Here is a 13,570-nt window from a genome sequence, read left to right as displayed (position 1 = left end):
GTATCAGTGTATGTCTTTGTTACTTGGTGTCAGTGTATGTCTTTGTTACTTGGTGTAAATGTATGTCTTTGTTACTTGGTGTCAGTGTATGTCTTTGTTACTTGGAGTAAGTGTGTGTCTGTGTTACTGGGTATCAGAGTCTGTCTTTGTTACTTGGTGTAAGAGTGTGTCTGTGTTGCTGGGTATCAGTGCATGTCTTTGTTACTTGGTGTCAGTGTAGGTTTGTGTTACTTGGTGTAAGTGTGTGTCTTTCTTACTTGGTGTAAGTGTATGTCTTTGTGACTTGGTGTAAGTGTATGTCTTTGTTACTTGGTGTCAGTGTATGTCTTTGTTACTTGGTGTAAGTGTATGTCTTTGTGACTTGGTGTCAGTGTATGTCTTTGATACTTGGTGTAAGTGTGTGTCTGTGTTACTGGGTATCAGTGTATGTCTTTGTTAGTTGGTGTAAGTGCATGTCTTTGTTACTTGGTGTCAGTTTATGTCTTTGTACTTTGTGTAAGTGGATGTCTTTGTTACTTGGTGTCAGTGTATGTCTGTGTTACTTGGTGTCAGTGTGTGTCTTTGTTACATGGTGTCAGTGTTTCTCTGTGTTACAGGGTGTCAGTGTGTATCTGTGTTCCTGGGTGTCAGTATACGTCTTTGTTACATGGTGTCAGCGTATGTCTGTGTTACTTGGTGTAAGTGTGCGTCTGTGTTACTGGGTATCAGTGTATGTCTTTGTTACTTGGTGTAAGTGTTTGTCTTTGTTACTTGGTGTAAGTGGATGTCTTTGTTACTTCGTGTCACTGTATGTCTGTGTTACTTGGTGTCAGTGTATGTCTTTGTTACTTGGTGTAAGTGTGTGTCTGTGTTACTGGGTATCAGTGTATGTCTTTGTTACTTGGTGTCAGTGTATGTCTTTGTTACTTGGTGTAGGTGTGTGCCTGCGTTACTGGGTATCAGTGTATGTCTTTGTTACTTGGTGTCAGTGTATGTCTTTGTTACTTGGTGTAAGTGTATGTCTTTGTTACTTGGTGTCAGTGTATGTCTTTCTTACATGGTGTAGGTGAGTGCCTGTGTTACTGGGTATCAGTGTATGTCTTTGTTACTTGGTGTCAGTGGATGTCTTTGTTACTTGGTGTAAGTGTATGTCTTTGTTACTTGGTGTCAGTGTATGTCTTTGTTACTTGGTGTCAGTGTATGTCTTTGATACTTGGTGTAAGTGTGTGTCTGTGTTATTGGGTATCAGTGTCTGTCTTTGTTATTGGTGTAAGAGTGTGTCTGTGTTGATGGGTATCAGTGTATGTCTTTGTTACTTGGTGTCAGTGTAGGTCTGTGTTACTTGGTGTAAGAGAATGTCTTTGTGACTTGGTGTAAGTGTATGTCTTTGTTACTTGGTGTCAGTGTATGTCTTTGTTACTTGGTGTAAGTGTATGTCTTTGTTACTTGGTGTAAGTATTTGTCTGTGTTACTGGGTATCAGTGTCTGTCTTTGATACTTGGTGAAAGTGTGTGTCTGTGTTACTGGGTATCAGTGTATGTCTTTGTTACTTTGTGTAAGTGCATGTCTTTGTTACTTGGTGTCAGTGTATGTCTTTGTACTTGGTGTAAGTGGATGTCTTTGTTACTTGTTGTCAGTGTATGTCTGTGTTACTTGGTGTCAGTGTGTGTCTTTGTTACTTGGTGTCAGTGTATGTCTGTGTTACTTGGTGTAAGTGTGTGTCTGTGTTACTGGGTATCAGTGTATGTCTTTGTTACTTGGTGTAATTGTATGTCTTTGTTACTTGGTGTCAGTGTATGTCTTTGTTACTTGGTGTAAGTGTGTGTCTATGTTACTGGGTATCAGTGTATGTCTTTGTTACTTGGTGTCAGTGTATGTCTTTGTTACTTGGTGTATGTGTATGTCTTTGTTACTTGGTGTCAGTGTATGTCTCTGTTACTTGGTGTCAGTGTATGTCTTTGTTACTTGGTGTAAGTGTAAGTCTTTGTTACTTGGTGTCAGTGTATGTCTTTGTTACTTGGTGTAATTGTGTGTCTGTGTTCCTGGGTATCAATGTATGTCTTTGTTACTTGGTGTAGGTGTGTGCCTGTGTTACAGGGTATCAGTGTATGTCTTTGTTACTTGGTGTCAGTGTATGTCTTTGTTACTTGGTGTAAATGCATGTCTTTGTTACTTGGTGTCAGTGTATGTCTTTGTTACTTGGTGTAAGTGTGTGTCTGTGTTACTGGGTATCAGAGTCTGTCTTTGTTACTTGGTGTAAGAGTGTGTCTGTGTTGCTGGGTATCAGTGCATGTCTTTGTTACTTGGTGTCAGTGTAGATCTGTGTTACCTGGTGTAAGTGTGTGACTTTCTTACTTGGTGTAAGTGCATGTCTTTGTGACTTGGTGTAAGTGTATGTCTTTGTTACTTGGTGTCAGTGTATGTCTTTGTTACTTGGTGTCAGTGTGTGTCTTTGTGACTTGGTGTCAGTGTATGTCTGTGTTCCTTGGTGTAAGTGTGTGCCTGTGTTACTGGGTGTCAGTGTGTGTCTGTCTTACTGGGTGTATGTGTGTGTCTGTGTGACTGGATATCAGTGTATGTCTTTGTTACTTGGTGTAAATGTGTGTCTTTGTTCCTTAGTGTCAAGAAAGGTATTTGTTACTTGGAGTCAGTGTTTGTCTGTGTTACTTGCTGTAAGTGTCTGTCTTTGTTACTTGGTGTCAGTGTATGTCTTTGTTACTTGGTGTAATTGTGTGTCTTTGTTACTTGGTGGAAGTGTATGTCTTTGTTACTGAGTGTCAGTGTATGTCTTTGTGACTTTGTGTAAGTGTGTGTCTGTGTTACTGGGTATCAGTGTCTGTCTTTGTTACTTGGTGTAAATGTGTGTCTGTGTGACTGGTATCAGTGTCTGTCTTTGTTACTGGGTGTCAGGGTGTGTCTTTGTGAGCTGGTGTAAGTGTGTGTCTGTGTTACTGTGTATCAGTGTCTGTATTTGTTACTTGGTGTAAGTGTGTGTCTGTGTTACTTGGTGTAAGTGTATGTCTGTGTTACTTGGTGTAAGTGTATGTCTTTGTTACTTGGTGTCATTGTATGTCTTTGTGACTTGGTCTAAGTGTATGTCTTTGTTACTTGGTGTCAGTTTATGTCTTTGTTACTTGGTGTAAGTGTACGTCTTTGTTACTTGGTGTCAGTGTGTGTCTTTGTTACTTGGTGTCAGTGTTTCTCTGTGTTACTGGGTGTCAGTGTGTATCTGTGTTCCTGGGTGTCAGTATATGTCTTTGTTACTTGGTGTCAGTGTATGTCTGTGTTACTTGGTGTAAGTGTGTGTCTGTGTTACTGGGTATCAGTGTATGTCTTTGTTACTTGGTGTAGGTGTGTGCCTGTGTTACTGGGTGTCAGTGTATGTATTTGTTACTTGGAGTCAGTGTATGTCTTTGTTACTTGGTGTAAGTGTATGTCTTTGTTACTTGGCGTCAGTGTATGTCTTTGTGACTTGGTGTAAGTGTGTGTCTATGTTACTGGGTATCAGTGTATGTCTTTGTTACTTGGTGTCAGTGTATGTCTTTGTTACTTGGTGTAAGTGTATGTCTTTGTTACTTGGTGTCAGTGCATGTCTTTGTTACTTGGTGTCAGTGTATGTCTTTGTTACTTGGTGTAAGTGTATGTCTTTGTTACTTGGTGTCAGTGTATGTCTTTGTTACTTGGTGTAAGTGTGTGTCTGTGTTCCTGGGTATCAGTGTATGTCTTTGTTACTTGGTGTAGGTGTGTGCCTGTGTTACAGGGTATCAGTGTATGTCATTGTTACTTGGTGTCAGTGTATGTCTTTGTTACTTGGTGTAAATGTATGTCTTTGTTACTTGGTGTCAGTGTATGTCTTTGTTACTTGGTGTCAGTGTATGTCTTTGATACTTGGTGTAAGTGTGTGTCTTTGTTACTGGGTATCAGTGTCTGTCTTTGTTACTTGGTGTAGGAGTGTGTCTGTGTTGCTGGGTATCAGTGCATGTCTTTGTAAATTGGTGTCAGTGTAGGTCTGTGTTACTTGGTGTAAGTGTGTGTCTTTCTTACTTGGTGTAAGTGCATGTCTTTGTGACTTGGTGTAAGTGTATGTCTTTGTTACTTGGTGTCAGTGTATGTCTTTGTTACTTGGTGTCAGTGTGTGTCTTTGTGACGTGGTGTCAGTACATGTCTGTGTTACTTGGTGTAAGTGTGCGTCTGTATTACTGGATATCAGTGTATGTCTTTGTTACTTCGTGTCAGTGCATGTCTTTGATACTTGGTGTCAGTGTATGTCTGTGTTACTTGGTGTAAGTTTGTGTCTTTGTTACTTGGTGTCAGTGCATGTATTTGTTACTTGGAGTTAGTGTTTGTCTGTGTTACTTGGTGTAAGTGTATGTCTTTGTTACTTGGTGTCAGTGTATGTCTTCGTTACTTGGTGTAAGTGTATGTCCTTGTTACTGAGTGTCAGTGTATGTCTTTGTGACTTTGTGTAAGTGTGTGTCTGTGTTACTGGGTATCAGTGTCTGTCTTTGTTACTTGGTGTAAGTGTGTGTCTGTGTTGCTGGGTATCAGTGTCTGTCTTTGTTACTGGGTGTCAGGGTGTGTCTTTGTGAGCTGGTGTAACTGTGTGTCTGTGTTACTGGGTATCAGTGTCTGTCTTTGTTACTTGGTGTAAGTGTGTGTCTGTGTTACTTTGTGTAAGTGTATGTCTGTGTTACTTGGGGTAAGTGTATGTCTTTGTTACTTGGTGTCAGTGTATGTCTTTGTGACTTCGTCTAAGTGTATGTCTTTGTGACTTGGTGTCCGTTTATGTCTTTGTTACTTGGTGTAAGTGTACGTCTTTGTTACTTGGTGTCAGTGTATGTCTTTGATACTTGGTGTAAGTGTGTGTCTGTGTTACTGGGTATCAGTTTCTGTCTTTGTTACTTGGTGGAAGAGTGTGTCTGTGTTGCTGGGTATCAGTGTATGTCTTTGTTACTTGGTGTCTGTGTAGGTTTGTGTTACGTGGTGTAAGTGTGTGTCTTTCTTATTTGGTGTAAGTGTATGTCTTTGTGACTTGGTGTAAGTGTATGTCTTTGTTACATGTTGTCAGTGTCTGTCTTTGTTACTTGGTGTAAGTGTATGTCTTTGTTACTTAGTGTCAGTGTAAGTCTTTGATACTTGGTGTAAGTGTGTGTCTGTGTTACTGGGTATCAGTGTATGTCTTTGTTAGTTGGTGTGAGTGCATGTCTTTGTTACTTGGTGTCAGTGTATGTCTTTGTACTTGGTGTAAGTGGATGTCTTTGTTACTTGTTGTCAGTGTATGTCTGTGTTACTTGGTGTCAGTGTGTGTCTTTGTGACTTGGTGTCAGTGTTTCTCTGTGTTACTGGGTGTCAGTGTGTATCTGTTTTCCTGGGTGTCAGTATACGTCTTTGTTACATGGTGTCAGTGTACGTCTGTGTTACTTGGTGTAAGTGTGTGTCTGTGTTACTGGGTATCAGTGTATGTCTTTGTTACTGGGTGTAGGTGTGTGCCTGTGTTACTGGGTATCAGTGTGTGTCTTTGTTACTTGGTGTCAGTGTATGTCTTTGTTACTTGGTGTAAGTTTATGTCTTTGTTACTTGGTGTAAGTGGATGTCTTTGTTACTTGGTGTCAGTGTATGTCCGTGTTACTTGGTGTCAGTGTATGTCTTTGTTACTTGGTGTAAGTGTGTGTCTGTGTTACTGGGTATCAGTGTATGTCTTTGTTACTTGGTGTTGGTGTGTGCCTGCGTTACTGGGTATCAGTGTATGTCTTTGTTACTTGGTGTCAGTGGATGTCTTTGTTACTTGGTGTAAGTGTATGTCTTTGTTACTTGGTGTCAGTGTATGTCTTTGTTACTTGGTGTCAGTGTATGTCTTTGATACTTGGTGTAAGTGTGTGTCTGTGTTACTGGGTATCAGTGTCTGTCTTTGTTACTTGGTGTAAGAGTGTGTCTGTGTTGATGGGTATCAGTGTATGTCTTTGTTACTTGGTGTCAGTGTAGGTCTTTGTGACTTGGTGTAACTGTATGTCTTTGTTACTTGGTGTAAGTGTATGTCTTTGTTACTTGGTGTCAGTGTATGTCTTTGATACTTGGTGTAAGTGTGTGTCTGTGTTACTGGGTATCAATGTATGTCTTTGTTACTTGGTGTAGGTGTGTGCCTGTGTTACTGGGTATCAGTGTATGTCTTTGTTACTTGGTGTCAGTGTATGTCTTTGTGACTTGGTCTCAGTGTACGTCTTTGTTACTTGGTGTCAGTGTGTGTCTTTGTTACTTGGTGTCAGTGTTTCTCTGTGTTACTGGGTGTCAGTGTGTATCTGTGTTCCTGGGTGTCAGTATATGTCTTTGTTACTTGGTGTCAGTGTATGTCTGTGTTACTCGGTGTAAGTGTGTGTCTGTGTTACTGCGTATCAGTGTATGTCTTTGTTACTTGGTGTAGGTGTGTGCCTGTGTTACTGGGTGTCAGTGTTTGTATTTGTTACTTGGTGTCAGTGTATGTCTTTGTTACTTGGTGTAAGTGTATGTCTTTGTTACTTGACGTCAATGTATGTCTTTGTGACTTGGTGTAAGTGTGTGTCTATGTTACTGGGTATCAGTGTATGTCTTTGTTACTTGGTGTCAGTGTATGTCTTTGTTACTTGGTGTAAGTGTATGTCTTTGTTACTTGGTGTCAGTGCATGTCTTTGTTACTTGGTGTAAGTGTATGTCTTTGTTACTTAGTGTCAGTGTAAGTCTTTGATACTTGGTGTAAGTGTGTGTCTGTGTTACTGGGTATCAGTGTATGTCTTTGTTAGTTGGTGTGAGTGCATGTCTTTGTTACTTGGTGTCAGTGTATGTCTTTGTACTTGGTGTAAGTGGATGTCTTTGTTACTTGGTGTCAGTGTATGTCTGTGTTACTTGGTGTCAGTGTGTGTCTTTGTGACTTGGTGTCAGTGTTTCTCTGTGTTACTGGGTGTCAGTGTGTATCTGTTTTCCTGGGTGTCAGTATACGTCTTTGTTACATGGTGTCAGTGTACGTCTGTGTTACTTGGTGTAAGTGTGTGTCTGTGTTACTGGGTATCAGTGTATGTCTTTGTTACTGGGTGTAGGTGTGTGCCTGTGTTACTGGGTATCAGTGTGTGTCTTTGTTACTTGGTGTCAGTGTATGTCTTTGTTACTTGGTGTAAGTTTATGTCTTTGTTACTTGGTGTAAGTGGATGTCTTTGTTACTTGGTGTCAGTGTATGTCCGTGTTACTTGGTGTCAGTGTATGTCTTTGTTACTTGGTGTAAGTGTGTGTCTGTGTTACTGGGTATCAGTGTATGTCTTTGTTACTTGGTGTTGGTGTGTGCCTGCGTTACTGGGTATCAGTGTATGTCTTTGTTACTTGGTGTCAGTGGATGTCTTTGTTACTTGGTGTAAGTGTATGTATTTGTTACTTGGTGTCAGTTTATGTCTTTGTTACTTGGTGTCAGTGTATGTCTTTGATACTTGGTGTAAGTGTGTGTCTGTGTTACTGGGTATCAGTGTCTGTCTTTGTTACTTGGTGTAAGAGTGTGTCTGTGTTGATGGGTATCAGTGTATGTCTTTGTTACTTGGTGTCAGTGTAGGTCTTTGTGACTTGGTGTAACTGTATGTCTTTGTTACTTGGTGTAAGTGTATGTCTTTGTTACTTGGTGTCAGTGTATGTCTTTGATACTTGGTGTAAGTGTGTGTCTGTGTTACTGGGTATCAATGTATGTCTTTGTTACTTGGTGTAGGTGTGTGCCTGTGTTACTGGGTATCAGTGTATGTCTTTGTTACTTGGTGTCAGTGTATGTCTTTGTGACTTGGTCTCAGTGTACGTCTTTGTTACTTGGTGTCAGTGTGTGTCTTTGTTACTTGGTGTCAGTGTTTCTCTGTGTTACTGGGTGTCAGTGTGTATCTGTGTTCCTGGGTGTCAGTATATGTCTTTGTTACTTGGTGTCAGTGTATGTCTGTGTTACTTGGTGTAAGTGTGTGTCTGTGTTACTGCGTATCAGTGTATGTCTTTGTTACTTGGTGTAGGTGTGTGCCTGTGTTACTGGGTGTCAGTGTTTGTATTTGTTACTTGGTGTCAGTGTATGTCTTTGTTACTTGGTGTAAGTGTATGTCTTTGTTACTTGACGTCAATGTATGTCTTTGTGACTTGGTGTAAGCGTGTGTCTATGTTACTGGGTATCAGTGTATGTCTTTGTTACTTGGTGTCAGTGTATGTCTTTGTTACTTGGTGTAAGTGTATGTCTTTGTTACTTGGTGTCAGTGCATGTCTTTGTTACTTGGTGTCAGTGTATGTCTTTGTTACTTGGTGTAAGTGTATGTCTTTGTTACTTGGTGTCAGTGTATGTCTTTGTTACTTGGTGTAAGTGTGTGTCTGTGTTCCTGGGTATCAGTGTATGTCTTTGTTTCTTGGTGTAGGTGTGTGCCTGTGTTACAGGGTATCAGTGTATGTCATTGTTACTTGGTGTCAGTGTATGTCTTTGTTACTTGGTGTAAATGTATGTCTTTGTTACTTGGTGTCAGTGTATGTCTTTGTTACTTGGTGTCAGTGTATGTCTTTGATACTTGGTGTAAGTGTGTGTCTTTGTTACTGGGTATCAGTGTCTGTCTTTGTTACTTGGTGTAAGAGTGTGTCTGTGTTGCTGGGTATCAGTGCATGTCTTTGTAACTTGGTGTCAGTGTAGGTCTGCGTTACTTGGTGTAAGTGTGTGTCTTTCTTACTTGGTGTAAGTGCATGTCTTTGTGACTTGGTGTAAGTGTATGTCTTTGTTACTTGGTGTCTGTGTATGTCTTTGTTACTTGGTGTCAGTGTGTGTCTTTGTGACGTGGTGTCAGTGTATGTCTGTGTTACTTGGTGTAAGTGTGTGTCTGTGTTACTGGATATCAGTGTATGCCTTTGTTACTTCGTGTCAGTGTATGTCTTTGATACTTGGTGTCAGTGTATGTCTGTGTTACTTGGTGTAAGTTTGTGTCTTTGTTACTTGGTGTCAGTGCATGTATTTGTTACTTGGAGTCAGTGTTTGTCTGTGTTACTTGGTGTAAGTGTATGTCTTTGTTACTTGGTGTCAGTGTATGTCTTCGTTACTTGGTGTAAGTGTATGTCCTTGTTACTGAGTGTCAGTGTATGTCTTTGTGACTTTGTGTAAGTGTGTGTCTGTGTTACTGGGTATCAGTGTCTGTCTTTGTTACTTGGTGTAAGTGTGTGTCTGTGTTGCTGGGTATCAGGGTGTGTCTTTGTGAGCTGGTGTAACTGTGTATCTGTGTTAGTGGGTATCAGTGTCTGTCTTTGTTACTTGGTGTAAGTGTGTGTCTGTGTTACTTCGTGTAAGTGTATGTCTGTGTTACTTGGGGTAAGTGTATGTCTTTGTTACTTGGTGTCAGTGTATGTCTTTGTGACTTCGTCTAAGTGTATGTCTTTGTGACTTGGTGTCCGTTTATGTCTTTGTTACTTGGTGTAAGTGTACGTCTTTGTTACTTGGTGTCAGTGTATGTCTTTGATACTTGGTGTAGGTGTGTGCCTGCGTTACTGGGTATCAGTGTATGTCTTTGTTACTTGGTGTCAGTGGATGTCTTTGTTACTTGGTGTAAGTGTATGTCTTTGTTACTTGGTGTCAGTGTATGTCTTTGTTACTTGGTGTCAGTGTATGTCTTTGATACTTGGTGTAAGTGTGTGTCTGTGTTACTGGGTATCAGTTTCTGCCTTTGTTACTTGGTGTAAGAGTGTGTCTGTGTTGCTGGGTATCAGTGTATGTCTTTGTTACTTGGTGTCAGTGTAGGTTTGTGTTACGTGGTGTCAGTGTGTGTCTTTCTTATTTGGTGTAAGTGTATGTCTTTGTGACTTGGTGTAAGTGTATGTCTTTGTTACATGGTGTCAGTGTATGTCTTTGTTACTTGGTGTAAGTGTATGTCTTTGTTACTTGGTGTCAGTGTATGTCTTTGACACTTGGTGTAAGTGTGTGTCTGTGTTACTGGGTATCAGTGTATGTCTTTGTTAGTTGGTGTGAGTGCATGTCTTTGTTACTTGGTGTCAGTGTATGTCTTTGTACTTGGTGTAAGTGGATGTCTTTGTTACTTGGTGTCAGTGTATGTCTTTGTTACTTGGTGTCAGTGTTTGTCTTTGTTACTTGGTGTCAGTGTTTCTCTGTGTTACTGGGTGTCAGTGTGTATCTGTTTTCCTGGGTGTCAGTATACGTCTTTGTTACATGGTGTCAGTGTATGTCTGTGTTACTTGGTGTAAATGTGTGTCTGTGTTACTGGGTATCAGTGTATGTCTTTGTTACTGGGTGTAGGTGTGTGCCTGTGTTACTGGGTATCAGTGTGTGTCTTTGTTACTTGGTGTCAGTGTATGTCTTTGTTACTTGGTGTAAGTGTATGTCTTTGTTACTTGGTGTAAATGGATGTCTTTGTTACTTGGTGTCAGTGTATGTCTGTGTTACTTGGTGTCAGTGCATGTCTTTGTTACTTGGTGTAAGTGTGTGTCTGTGTTACTGGGTATCAGTGTATGTCTTTGTTACTTGGTGTAGGTGTGTGCCTGCGTTACTGGGTAGCAGTGTATGTCTTTGTTACTTGGTGTCAGTTGATGTCTTTGTTACTTGGTGTAAGTGTATGTCTTTGTTACTTGGTGTCAGTGTATGTCTTTGTTACTTGGTGTCAGTGTATGTCTTTGATACTTGGTGTAAGTGTGTGTCTGTGTTACTGGGTATCAGTGTCTGTCTTTGTTACTTGGTGTAAGAGTGTGTCTGTGTTGATGGGTATCAGTGTATGTCTTTGTTACTTGGTGTCAGTGTAGGTCTTTGTGACTTGGTGTAAGTGTATGTCTTTGTTACTTGGTGTCAGTGTATGTCTTTGTTACTTGGTGTAAGTGTATGTCTTTCTAACTTGGTGTCAGTGTATGTCTTTGATACTTGGTGTAATTGTGTGTCTGTGTTACTGGGTATCAATGTATCTCTTTGTTACTTGGTGTAGGTGTGTGCCTGTGTTACTGGGTATCAGTGTATGTCTTTGTTACTTGGTGTCAGTGTATGTCTGTGTTACTTGGTGTAAGTGTGTGTCTGTGTTACTGGGTATCAGTGTATGTCTTTGTTACTTGGTGTAGGTGTGTGCCTGTGTTACGGGGTGTCGTTGTATGTCTTTGTTACTTGGTGTCAGTGTATGTCTTTGTTACTTGGTGTAATATTATGTCTTTGTTACTTGGTGTCAGTGTATGTCTTTGTTTCTTGGTGTAGGTGTGTGGCTATGTTACTGGGTATCAGTGTATGTCTTTGTTACTTGGTGTCAGTGTATGTCTTTGTTACTTGGTGTCAGTGTATGTATTTGTTAATTGGTGTCAGTGTATGTCTGTGTTACTTGGTGTAAGTGTGTGTCTGTGTTACTGGGTATCAATGTATGTCTTTGTTACTTGGTGTAGGTGTGTGCCTGTGTTACTGGGTATCAGTGTATGTCTTTGTTACTTGGTGTCAGTGTATGTCTTTGTGACTTGGTCTCAGTGTACGTCTTTGTTACTTGGTGTCAGTGTGTGTCTTTGTTACTTGGTGTCAGTGTTTCTCTGTGTTACTGGGTGTCAGTGTGTATCTGTGTTCCTGGGTGTCAGTATATGTCTTTGTTACTTGGTGTCAGTGTATGTCTGTGTTACTTGGTGTAAGTGTGTGTCTGTGTTACTGCGTATCAGTGTATGTCTTTGTTACTTGGTGTAGGTGTGTGCCTGTGTTACTGGGTGTCAGTGTTTGTATTTGTTACTTGGTGTCAGTGTATGTCTTTGTTACTTGGTGTAAGTGTATGTCTTTGTTACTTGACGTCAATGTATGTCTTTGTGACTTGGTGTAAGCGTGTGTCTATGTTACTGGGTATCAGTGTATGTCTTTGTTACTTGGTGTCAGTGTATGTCTTTGTTACTTGGTGTAAGTGTATGTCTTTGTTACTTGGTGTCAGTGCATGTCTTTGTTACTTGGTGTCAGTGTATGTCTTTGTTACTTGGTGTAAGTGTATGTCTTTGTTACTTGGTGTCAGTGTATGTCTTTGTTACTTGGTGTAAGTGTGTGTCTGTGTTCCTGGGTATCAGTGTATGTCTTTGTTTCTTGGTGTAGGTGTGTGCCTGTGTTACAGGGTATCAGTGTATGTCATTGTTACTTGGTGTCAGTGTATGTCTTTGTTACTTGGTGTAAATGTATGTCTTTGTTACTTGGTGTCAGTGTATGTCTTTGTTACTTGGTGTCAGTGTATGTCTTTGATACTTGGTGTAAGTGTGTGTCTTTGTTACTGGGTATCAGTGTCTGTCTTTGTCACTTGGTGTAAGAGTGTGTCTGTGTTGCTGGGTATCAGTGCATGTCTTTGTAACTTGGTGTCAGTGTAGGTCTGTGTTACTTGGTGTAAGTGTGTGTCTTTCTTACTTGGTGTAAGTGCATGTCTTTGTGACTTGGTGTAAGTGTATGTCTTTGTTACTTGGTGTCTGTGTATGTCTTTGTTACTTGGTGTCAGTGTGTGTCTTTGTGACGTGGTGTCAGTGTATGTCTGTGTTACTTGGTGTAAGTGTGTGTCTGTGTTACTGGATATCAGTGTATGCCTTTGTTACTTCGTGTCAGTGTATGTCTTTGATACTTGGTGTCAGTGTATGTCTGTGTTACTTGGTGTAAGTTTGTGTCTTTGTTACTTGGTGTCAGTGCATGTATTTGTTACTTGGAGTCAGTGTTTGTCTGTGTTACTTGGTGTAAGTGTATGTCTTTGTTACTTGGTGTCAGTGTATGTCTTCGTTACTTGGTGTAAGTGTATGTCCTTGTTACTGAGTGTCAGTGTATGTCTTTGTGACTTTGTGTAAGTGTGTGTCTGTGTTACTGGGTATCAGTGTCTGTCTTTGTTACTTGGTGTAAGTGTGTGTCTGTGTTGCTGGGTATCAGGGTGTGTCTTTGTGAGCTGGTGTAACTGTGTATCTGTGTTAGTGGGTATCAGTGTCTGTCTTTGTTACTTGGTGTAAGTGTGTGTCTGTGTTACTTCGTGTAAGTGTATGTCTGTGTTACTTGGGGTAAGTGTATGTCTTTGTTACTTGGTGTCAGTGTATGTCTTTGTGACTTCGTCTAAGTGTATGTCTTTGTGACTTGGTGTCCGTTTATGTCTTTGTTACTTGGTGTAAGTGTACGTCTTTGTTACTTGGTGTCAGTGTATGTCTTTGATACTTGGTGTAGGTGTGTGCCTGCGTTACTGGGTATCAGTGTATGTCTTTGTTACTTGGTGTCAGTGGATGTCTTTGTTACTTGGTGTAAGTGTATGTCTTTGTTACTTGGTGTCAGTGTATGTCTTTGTTACTTGGTGTCAGTGTATGTCTTTGATACTTGGTGTAAGTGTGTGTCTGTGTTACTGGGTATCAGTTTCTGCCTTTGTTACTTGGTGTAAGAGTGTGTCTGTGTTGCTGGGTATCAGTGTATGTCTTTGTTACTTGGTGTCAGTGTAGGTTTGTGTTACGTGGTGTCAGTGTGTGTCTTTCTTATTTGGTGTAAGTGTATGTCTTTGTGACTTGGTGTAAGTGTATGTCTTTGTTACATGGTGTCAGTGTATGTCTTTGTTACTTGGTGTAAGTGTATGTCTTTGTTACTTGGTGTCAGTGTATGTCTTTGACACTTGGTGTA

This window comes from Heterodontus francisci, chromosome 28 (genome assembly GCF_036365525.1).
Source record: "Heterodontus francisci isolate sHetFra1 chromosome 28, sHetFra1.hap1, whole genome shotgun sequence".
In the NCBI taxonomy this organism is placed as follows: domain Eukaryota; kingdom Metazoa; phylum Chordata; class Chondrichthyes; order Heterodontiformes; family Heterodontidae; genus Heterodontus; species Heterodontus francisci.
This window is presented reverse-complemented; position numbering follows the sequence as displayed.